The 10,953-nt window shown below is 39.5% G+C and overlaps 1 pseudogene across 1 annotated transcript; it reads right to left on the bottom strand.

Moving 5' to 3' along the window:
- On the bottom strand, positions 1-10,467 carry LOC308526416 (large ribosomal subunit protein uL4-like; annotated as a pseudogene). The gene is made up of 3 exons: positions 10,456-10,467; positions 813-1,313; positions 1-623 (listed from the first exon to the last, which is right to left on the bottom strand). The product of its transcript is annotated as a large ribosomal subunit protein uL4-like (transcript).
- Between the last annotated feature and the right edge of the window lie 486 nt (positions 10,468-10,953).

Consider the following 10,953-nt stretch of genomic DNA (forward strand, 5'->3'; position numbering starts at 1 on the left):
TTATGTTACAGGCTTCTTTTCTTCTGTGGTGGGTTTCTCTTCTGTGGGCTGGTTTCTTGGTAGCTGTAGCCTTTCTTCCCCACCAAAGGTTTCTTTTGCTTCCTAACACCAACAGCCTTCTTTCCTTTCTTCCCTACCACAGGCTTCTTGCCTGGAACCCCCTTCTCTTCTGATTTGGCGTCTAGAACTGCTGCTTTATCCATCTGGAGCTTGTGGTTCTTGGCCCCTGGAGAACGATGTTTGGCTCATGGTCTTTGCCTATGGGTTCAGCTTCAACATGACTCCCAGGTTTTTCAGTGGATTTTTCTTCAGGACTCTGCGGTGAATCTTCTTGCGCGGTGCTCAGAGGGCTCTTTGGGTCTCTAGGGTTTTCAAGATTCTGCTCAGGTCTGTACTGAGCACCTTGTGCATGGGAAGGCTGTAGTTACTCTTGAGGGAGGCTGCTTTCCACCAGGTGCCATACAGACCACCTAACTCGCGGAAAAGCCCTTTCAGTCCAAACACAGAAACGGCTCACGTGCTCCTGGGAGCAAGGTTCAAAATGTTCACTTTGCTTACATTAAGCAGACTAATTCCATCACCAAATCTCAGCATTATTTTCTCCTTTCTCGGCTTCCTGTTTTCTATAAAAACCTCATCAATATAAGAAACATAAAAACCTGTTGATAATTTTCATATGTTTATTTGAAAACACATTTTTTTATTTAAAAATTAAAAAGAGTCAATTTTAGCCAAACACATGGGAGCAAAATCTCAAATGCTCCCCCAGGGATGTTTCTCGGTTTTTGATGGTACCGTTGTCCCCGTGTTACAGATAATGCACGGTCTCTGCGCCGAATTCCTCATTTTGCTTTGCCAGCTCTCATTCGCTGAGAGGCATAGACCTTTTTGATACCATTCCAGGCCTTAAGTTTCTTAAGAAACAAAACAGCCTCTTGGTCTTCTCATAGCCTCCAACTTTATCTTCAAGTACCAAGAGAAGTTCAGGAACTTCCTCAATATGATGACCTTTAGACATGACCAGCGCTGGTAAGGCCGAGGCAGCCAGGGCACCGCAGATGGCATATCGCTGCTCTGTTGTGTTCACTCTGCATTGCCAATGCCGCCAGGTTTTGGTGCAAATGTGCAGCCCCCACACGCATATGTCTAAAAGCATTCTGGCCAGAACAATGATTTCCCCCACCTCAAACTCTAGGAATTCGAGCCACAGTTCTGCCAGTACCCCAAGACTCAACATTGGTTTGATGACCTGCCAATTCACATCCGTTTTTGCACAAGTTGGTGTGAAAGTGACATTTTTGCCAGATGACTCCCTCTTTTCAGAGCACACTGATATCTGTGGCCACACTTCTCCCAAGCTGGTGGCTTCCATAGGAAAAGGGAAAATAGCTACTTATATAAAAACCCTCGGTGTAACATCACCTCCAGAAGCGCAACCAACCGGAAAGAAGTCAGTCCTGCAGGGGTCGTCTTGGAAACGGCTGCGCCCTCCCCCAGCTGTTTCCCAGAGGGGGAGGTTTCAGGCAGGAACCCGCCTTCAGGGCAAGACTTCAGGCAGGAACCCGCCGGAGCGAGGCATGGAAGTACTGAGTCCGGCCTTCAAACCAGACCCTGACAGTAGGGAGGAGGCAGCCCCATTCCTCACAGAATCTGCTGTTGGATAGCTTGCTGTCAGTGGCCTGCCAGCCAGGAACCCCATTCATCTGCACCCCAGACCCTGACAGGAGGGAGAAGGGAACCCCATTCCTCACAGAATCCACAGGTGGCCAGCTTGCTGTCAGGGGCCTGCCAGCTAGGAATCCTATTCACCTGCATATCTGTATAAAGTTTTAATACATTATATTAGAGGTCGTGGTAGTACTGTTTTATCCACAGTGTCTACAGGAATTGCTGCAAATTTACTTCTCGGTGGAAGCACCTTTCATTCCCAATATAAATTACCGATTCCATTAAATCCGTGGTTCTCAACCTTCTGGCCCTTTAAATACAGTTCCTCATGTTGTGACCCCCAACCATAAAATTATTTTCGTTGCTACTTCATAACTGTAATGTTACTACTGTTATGAATCATAATGTAAATATCTGATATGCAGGATGGTCTTAGGCGACCCCTATGAAAGGGTCATTCAACCCCCAAAGGGGTTGCGACCCACAGGTTGAGAACCACTGCATTAAATGAAGCTTCAATTTCTAAACTCAATATAAAGAGTGAAGTTGCTAAAACTATTAAAAAGGCCCAACTTCTCATTATTGATGAATGCACCATGGCATCCAGTCATGCTATAAACACCATAGACAGATTACTAAGAGGAATTTGAATGTTGTATTTGGTGGGAAAGTTCTCCTTCTTGGAGGAGATTTTCGACAATGTCTCCATATTGTACTGCATACTATGTGATCGGCCATAGTACAAACGAGTTTAAAGTACTGCAATGTTTGGGGATGTTTCAGAAAGTTGTCTCTTACAACAAATATGAGATCAGAGGATTCTGCTTATAGTGGATGGTTAGTAAAACTTGGAGATGGCAAACTTGATAGCAGTTTTCATTTAGGAATGGATATTATTGAAATCTCCTGTGAAATGATTTGTAATGGATCTATTATTGAAGCTACCTTTGGAAATACTATATCTATAGATAATATGAAAAATATATCTAAACATGCAATTCTTTGTCCAAAAAATGAGCATGTTCAAAAATTAAATGAAGAAATTTTGGAAATACTCGATGGAGATTTTCACACATATTTGAGTGAAGATTCCATTGATTCCACAGATGATGCTGAAAAGGAACATTTTCCCATCGAATTTCTTAATAGTATTACTCCTTCGGGAATGCCGTGTCATAAATTAAAATTGAAAGTGGGTGCAATCATCATGCTATTGAGAAATCTCAATAGTAAATGGGGTCTTTGTAATGGTACCAGCTTTATTATCAAAAGATTACTACCTAACATTATCAAAGCTGAAGTATTAACAGGATATGCAGAGGGAGAGGTTGTTCTGATTCCAAGAATTGATTTGTTCCCATCTGACACTGGCCTCCCATTTAAATTGATTCGATGACGGTTTCCTGTGATGCCAGCATTTGTGATGACTATTAACAAATCACAAGGACAAAGTCTAGACAGAGTAGGCATATTCCTACCTGAACTCGTTTTTGCACATGGTCAGTTATATGTTGCTTTCTCTTGAGTTTGAAGAGCATGTGACGTTACAGTTAAAGTTCTAAATACTTCAGCACAATGGAAATTAGTCAAGCACTCTGAAATTGTTTTCACTCTTAATGTGCTGTACAGGGAGATATTAGAATAAGTTTAATCACTTTATCAGTCATTGTTTGCATCACTGTTGTTTTTACATAATGTTTTTGTTGTTTTCATATCATGTTTTTGTCGTTTTTAAATCATGCCTCTGTTGTTATATCCTTTTGTTACTGTTTAATTATTAATAAATTTATATATTATTTTCATATACATTTTACTAATTTCCTTTCCTCTCTCACACTTCTATTATAAAGGGCAAATAGCAATATTAAAATGGCTCCACTAATTAATTCCCTTTTAATGTGCATGAATTTTGTGCACCAGGCTACTAGTTCTTTAATAATGAAAATGAAGTCAAGATATCCCCAGATGAAGGAAAACTAAGAGAATTTCTCAGAGGCAGACCTACCAGAAACAATGTTTTCTAACAGAAAGAAAATAATAAAGGAAAGAAACTTGTAACATCAAGAAGAAAGAAATAACATAATAACCAAAAATATTAGTGTATATAATACAGTTTCCTTCTCCTCTTGAATTTTCTAAATTTCTAAATTAACAGTGAAAGCAAGAACTATAACAATGTTGTATGTAGAGTAAGTATGTTGACATAAGAATGTCCATACCTGTAGAGAATTTTTATAAAACATTATTTGAATCAAACAGAGGATACACATGGAAGCAAGATCTCAACAGATTGAGATAAGTGCTACCAAGAATATGACAGTTGTCAGCTTCTTTTGTGCATTTGAAATTAAGGAGGGAGTATAAGGAAGATTACAGGAAAGTGGGAGAAAGCAAGGCAGGGATCTGATTTCAGAAAGGTTAATATTATGTTCTCTCTTGAAGGTGGTCAGGCTTTAGTAAGAGGGCTCTAAGAAGAAGCATTTCAAAGGTGTGTTAACCTAGATGTGCAGAGACAATGGACAGGGCTTGCTTAAGGCAAAGATAAGCCTTTTACTAAAGAAGTTATACTAGTATACCTGGGGCATGACTACCTACCATGACCTGCTCAATTAGGAATTTATGATCAAATCACCCTGTGAGGTTACTTTCCATAGAGCCCCTTTTATATTATACTAGAGGCCCAGTGCATGAAATTCGTGCATGTGGGGAGGGAGGGGGGGATCCCTCAGCCTGGCCTGCACCCTCTCACAATCTGGGACCTCTGGCTTCTAACCACTCTGCCTGCCTGATCGTGCCCCTAACTGCTTACTCCCCCAAGCCAGTCTGATCTCGCCCCTAACTGCTTGCTCATCCACCAGCCTGATCACCCCTAACTGCTTGCTCCCCTGCCGGCCTGATTTCCCCTAACTGCCTCTACCTTGGCCAGGCCACCGTGGCTTTGTCCGGAAGGAAGTCAGACATCTGGAAGATGTCCAGTCAATCCAGTCTAATTAGCATATTACCCTTCTATTAGTATAGATTATAAACAGAGAGAACAAAGATGTAAATGAATGTAAGATTTCTATACTTAACTTGAACTAGTAAAATGGTGACATGAGTTGATTGTGGCAAGTATACATAATGTAATACCTAGAGCAACCACTACAAAAAACTATACAGGGGTAAAATTTGGAAATACTATGGATAAGGGGGAAATGGTGAGTTACTGTTCAAGAAGTACAGGTTTTATGTTTGGGACAATGAAAAAGTTCTGGAAATGGAGATGGTTGCACAACATTGTTAATGTATTTAATCCCACTGATTTGTACACTTAAAATGGTTAAAGCCCAGCCAGCATGGCTCAGTGGTTGAGCATCAACCTATGAACCAGGAGGTCACAGTCCAATTCCCAATCAGGGCACATGCCTGGGTTGCAGCTTGATCCCAGTATGGGGCATGCAGGAAGCAGCAAATCAATGATTCTCTCTCATCATTGATGTTTGCAGCTTTCTCTCTCCCTCTTCCTTCCTCTCTGAAGTCAATAAAAAAATATTTTTTAAAAAAGGTTAAAATGGTAAATTTTATGTTATGTATATTTTACCAAAAATTTAAAAATCCTATATAATAAAACCCTAATATGCAAACCGACTGAACAACAGAACAACTGGTTGCTATGATGCACACTGACCACCAGGGGGCAGATGCTCAACACAGAAGTTTCCCCCTGGTGGTCAGTGTGCTCCCACAGGGGGAGCACCGCTCAGCTAGAAGCCAGGCTTGCTGCTCCTTAGCCTAGCAGCAGTGGCGGGAGCTTATTTGGCGTATTATTTTATTCCATGTGAATTTTTGGAGCATTTATTCTAGATCTGTGAAATATGCCCTTGGTATCTTAATGGGGAGTGCACTGAATCTATAGATTGCTTTGGGTAGTAAGGACATTTTAATGATGTTGATTCTGCCAATCCATGAACATGTATGTTCTTCCGTTTGTTTATGTCTTCCTCTATCTCTGTTTTCAATGTCCTGTAGTTCTCCCAGTACAGGTCTTTTACCTCCTTAGTCAAGTTTATTCCTAGGTATCTTAAGTTTTTTGGTGCAATGGTAAATGGGATTTTTTTGTTTGTTTGTTTCTCTTTCTGTGAATTCATTATTGGTGTATAAAAAAGCCACAGATTTCTGGGTGTTATTCTTGTATCCTGCTACATTGCCAAATTCATTTATTAAATGTAATAGTTTTTGATAGAGTTTTTGGGGTTTTCTATGTATGATATCAGGTCGTCTGTGAATAATGACAGTATTACTTTTTCTTTTCTAATTTGGATGCCTTTTATTTCTTCTTGTTGTTTGATTGCTATGGCTAGCACTTCCAGTACTATATCGAACAGGAGTGGTGAAAGTGGGCATCCCTGTCTTGTTCCCGTTCTCAGGAGAAATGAGTTTAGTTTTTGCCCATTGAGTATGATGTTGGCTGTAGGTTTGTCATATAAGGCTTTTATTATGTTGAGGTATGATCCCTCTGTTCCCACTTTGCTGAGAGTTTTTATCAACAAAGGATGTTGGATTTTGTCAAATGCTTTTTCTGCATCAGTTGATATGATTATGTGATTTTTGTCTCTCAATTTGTTTATGTGATGTATCACATTTATTGATTTGCGGATATTGTACCATCCTTGCATCCCTGGGATAAATCCCACTTGGTCATGGTGTATGATCTTTCTAATGTAATGCTGAATCTGATTTGCTAGAAGTTTGTTGAGGATTTTAGCATCTATGTTCATCAAGGATATTGGCCTGTAGTTCTCTTTTTTTGTGGTGCCTTTATCTGATTTTGGAATTAGGGTAATGCTGGCTTCATAAAAAGAGATTGGAAGTGTTGCTTCCTCTTGAAATTTTTGGAATAGTCTGAGGAGGATAGTTTTTAGGTCTTCTTTGAAAACTTGGTAGAACTCCCCTGTAAAACCATCCAGACCAGGGCTTTTGTTTGCTGGAAGATTTTTGACCACTGCTTCAATTTCTTCAGTAGTTATCGGCCTACTCAGGTTTTTTTATTCTTCCTGATAGAGTTTTGGGAGCTTGTATTTTTCTAAGAATATGTCCATTTTCTCTAGGTTGTCCATTTTGTTGGAATAGAGTTGTTCATAGTATTTTTTCATCAATCTTGTTTATCCTTTCAAAGAATCAGCTCTTGCTTTTGTTGATCTTTTGTTTTTGGGGGGGCGGTTTTTTGGTCTCTATGTCATTTATTTCCACTCTGATCTTTATTATTTCCTTCCTTTCTGCTTACACTGGGCTTTTCATGTGGCTCTCTTTCTAACTCCTTGAGGTGTAGGGTTAGATCATTTATTACCATTTTTTCTTGTTTTTTTGAGGTAGGCATGTAGAGCTATGAACTTTCCTTTCAAGACTGCTTTTACTATGTCCTATAGATTTTAGATTGTTGAATTTTCATTGTCATTTGTTGCCATGATGCTTTTTTATTTCTTCTTTGATCTCTTTGGTAACCCAATCATTGTTTAATAGCATGCTATTTTCAAAATGTATTGTTTTAATGGCACAATAATTGTTCTTGTTCCCAAACCAGTCAGCCAGAAAATATTTTTTCTCTCCTTTAAAACATTGGGATTTTAAAAACAAACTTAAGTTTTTAGGTTTAAATTCTTGAAATAAAAATAAATAAATAAATACATGTATTCAAGCTACCTTATCTATCAGGGCTAAAGATCTTTACCTTGTTCTGATTTACCCCACCCCCTCCCCCCAAAAAAAGCATAAAAATAGGGATATTTAGGATATTAGCATTATTTTTCATGAAAAACTATGAAGAATATTTTTCACACAAAAATCAAACAGGATATTATAAATAATGAATGGGTCTGTCAATTGACCACCTGTCTCCTGAAATAGCACTTCTAGGGATCTCCACGCACTGCCCCCTTATTAAATCCAATAACCTCCCTTGTCCTGCTCACTGCTCACCCACTTGGCCTCAGAACTACTTCCCAGCATGAACCTTCGGTTCTGATCTCAATCAGTCTCATTTTCTCTGCTCACACTGTTCTTGCTTCTGTCCCTTCCCTCTGCGAATCTAATGTCCTTCTCTCAATTTCCTGAAGTCTAACCCTACGCCTCACAGGCCAGCTTACCTCATTTTCCCTCGCAGCTCTCCTGGATCTCTCCCTTTTGTGGATTTCTCTTGTAGATAAAACTTCCAGTATTTAATGTGTTTCTTAACCAAATACTCTAGTTTTACTTATCTTATAACCTTTTCTTGAGTGAGTGTCCACCACAAAGCTGTCACCTTATGATATTTGTTTTGCAATTTTAGACCTTCGGAGATTAAGATGAAGTTTGAGTTAGCCCTACATATGCTGTACAGTGCTACCAAGTGGTGGTAAATAGTACTGCAAATTCTTGAGATTGAGGGTGCAGGAGCAGAAGAATGTGTCTTTGCTGAATTAAATGGTGGGTTTCTGCATGATCTTTTGTCAACTTAGATTTCTAAATAACACAAAAATACACTGAAACATGAACAGTCACCTAAAGCTGATATATCTTTACAGCATTTTACTATAATAATACGTGTGTGTACATATGAGTGTTCATATATGTGTATGTCTGTAGTATTCTGTGCTTCATATGGATTTCTTTCCTCATTGGTTTCTATTTAAAAATTCTTTTAATTTTTCAATTACAATTGGCATACAATATCATATTAGTTTCAAGTGTACAACACAGTGATTAGATATTTCTGTAACTCACAAAGTGATCACCCCAATAAGTCTAGTACTATACAGAGTTTTTGCAATATTATTGACCATGTTCCCTATGCTATACTTTACATCTTGTTTGGAACTCTATGAGCTTCCTGGGTTTGTCTGTTTCCTTTACCAGGTTAGGGAAGTTTTCAGTCATTATTTCTTCAAATAGGTTTTCAATTTCTTCTCCTTTGGTTCCCCTATGATAAGAATGTTGTTATGCTCGATGTTGTCCCAGAAGCCCCTATCTTCATTATTTTGAATTCTTTATTCTTCTTTTTTTTTATTGATTTGAAGAAGAGACAGAGAGAAAGATTTATGCATTCATGGGTTGCTTCTTGTATGTGTCCTGACTGAATTCTTTATTCTTTTTGCTGTTCTGATTAGGTGTTTTCTGCTACTTGTATTCCAAATCGCTAATTAGATCCTCTAATTTATCTAATCTACTGTTGATTCCCTCTAATGCATTCTTCATTTCAATTACTGTCTTCTTCATTTCTGGCTGGTTCTTTTTTAATGTTTTCTAATTTACACAGAAACTCTATTTCTTTAACATGACCCTTCCTCTTTTCTGTCTTCTTGATTCCGTCTAGTGGCACTATGACTCTCTTTCCTCCTTTCTTTTTTTCCCTTCTACCTTAGAGCCCTTAGAACAGTGGTTCTCAACCTGTGGGTCGCAACCCCTTTGGGGGTCGAATGACCCTTTCCCAGGGGTCACCTAAGACCATCCTGCATATCAGATATTTATATTACGATTCATAACAGTAGCAAAATTACAGTTATGAAGTAGCAACGAAAATAATTTCATGGTTGGGGGTCACCACAACATGAGGAACTGTGTTAAAGGGTCGTGGCATTAGGAAGGTTGAGAACCACTGCCTTAGAACATCAGGTTCCGGCCAGTGTCAAACTGATTTAAGCCTCAAGTCTGTTGATCAAGGGAACCAAGTTTTAGTCAAACTGAAGATAACATCTTGATCTCAGTTGTGTTTCAGCCTCAGGCCCAGGAGAGTGGAATGATGCTACCCACCACACCCTCATGTACCCAGACAGACTGGAGCCATAGCTGACCTCGAGACCTGATATAATGATCAACTACTCCAGCGATGGCAAACCTTTTGAGCTCGGCGTGTCAGCATTTTGAAAAACCCTAACTTAACTCTGGTGCCATGTCACATATAGAAATTTTTTGATATTTTCAACCATAGTAAAACAAAGACTTATGATTTTGATATTTATTTTATATATTTAAATGCCATTTAACAAAGAAAAATCAACCAAAAAAATGACTTCGCTTGTCACCTCTGACACGCGTTTCATAGGTTCGCCATCACTGAACTACTCCCTACCCTGGCTCCAATGAATCAGAAGAGCCTATGACCCCTACTCCCTTAATCGCCATGAATTATCCCACCCCCCATATATAATCTGTGCCATGCAGGCCAGGAATTGGGGGAACCAGCAATTAGACCACTAGTTCACCTGTGACTCTAGGAATGGCACAATTTCCTTAAATAAACTTGTACTTTGGTTTGCATTTGTTTGGGCTTTAATACAAATAGGGGAACAAACCTGTAACACAAATTCCATTTTTATGTTTCCTATCTTTTTGTTTAAATTTTCATTGAACTTATCGACTCTTCCCATAAGTTCATTGAGCATATTATAACCCATATTTTGAACTCTGTATCTGGTAGATTGCTTCCCTCCATTTCATTTAGGTTTTTTCTGGAGTGTTGTTCTGTTCTTTCATTTGGGACGTGTTTCTTTGTCTTCTCATTGGGCTGCTTCCCCATCTTTGTTTCCATGTATTAAGTGGAGCTGCTATAACTCCCAGTCTTGGTAGAGTGGCCTTTTATAGTAGGTGTCCTGTGAGGCCTTAGTCTCCCTGATCAACTGAGCTGAGTGCTCTGGGGTTTCCCTTATGTGGATTGTGTCTGCCCTTCTGTTGTAGTTGAGCCTTGATTGCTGTTGCCACAAATGGGAGGGATTCCCTCAGGCTGATTGGTTGTCTAATTTAACAGTCGCTGGAGGAGGTGAGTGCAGTGTTTACCTGCTCTGCCATCTTGACTGGAACTCTAGCTCTGAGCACTTTACATGTATTAATGCATATTATTACCACAAAATCCAACAGGTAGGTACTACTAATCACCCCACTTTATAGATGAAGAAACTGAAGCAAAAAGAAAGGAAAGAAATGAAGAAAGAGAGGAAGGAAGGAAGGAAGGAAGGAAGGCAGGAAGGAAGGAAGGAAGGGAGGGAGGGAGGGAGGGAGGGAAAAGAAGAAAGGGAGGAGAACTAAAGAAAGTAAAAAGAGTTTAGGTAATTTCATCGAGATTACATAGACTTTAAGTTAACTAGCTGAAATTTAAACTCCAACAATCTGGCCCTGGCCGGTGTGGCTCTGTTGGTTGAGCATCGTCCCATGCACCAAAATGTCTTTGTTATCATTCCAGTTAGGGCACATGCCCAGGTTGTAGGTTCCATCCCTGGGCAGGGTGCCTATGAGAGGCAAACGGTAAACATTTCTCTCTCACATCGATGTTTCTCG

This window comes from Myotis nattereri, assembly GCF_964212035.1.
Source record: "Myotis nattereri genome assembly, chromosome: 10".
Classification (NCBI taxonomy): domain Eukaryota; kingdom Metazoa; phylum Chordata; class Mammalia; order Chiroptera; family Vespertilionidae; genus Myotis; species Myotis nattereri.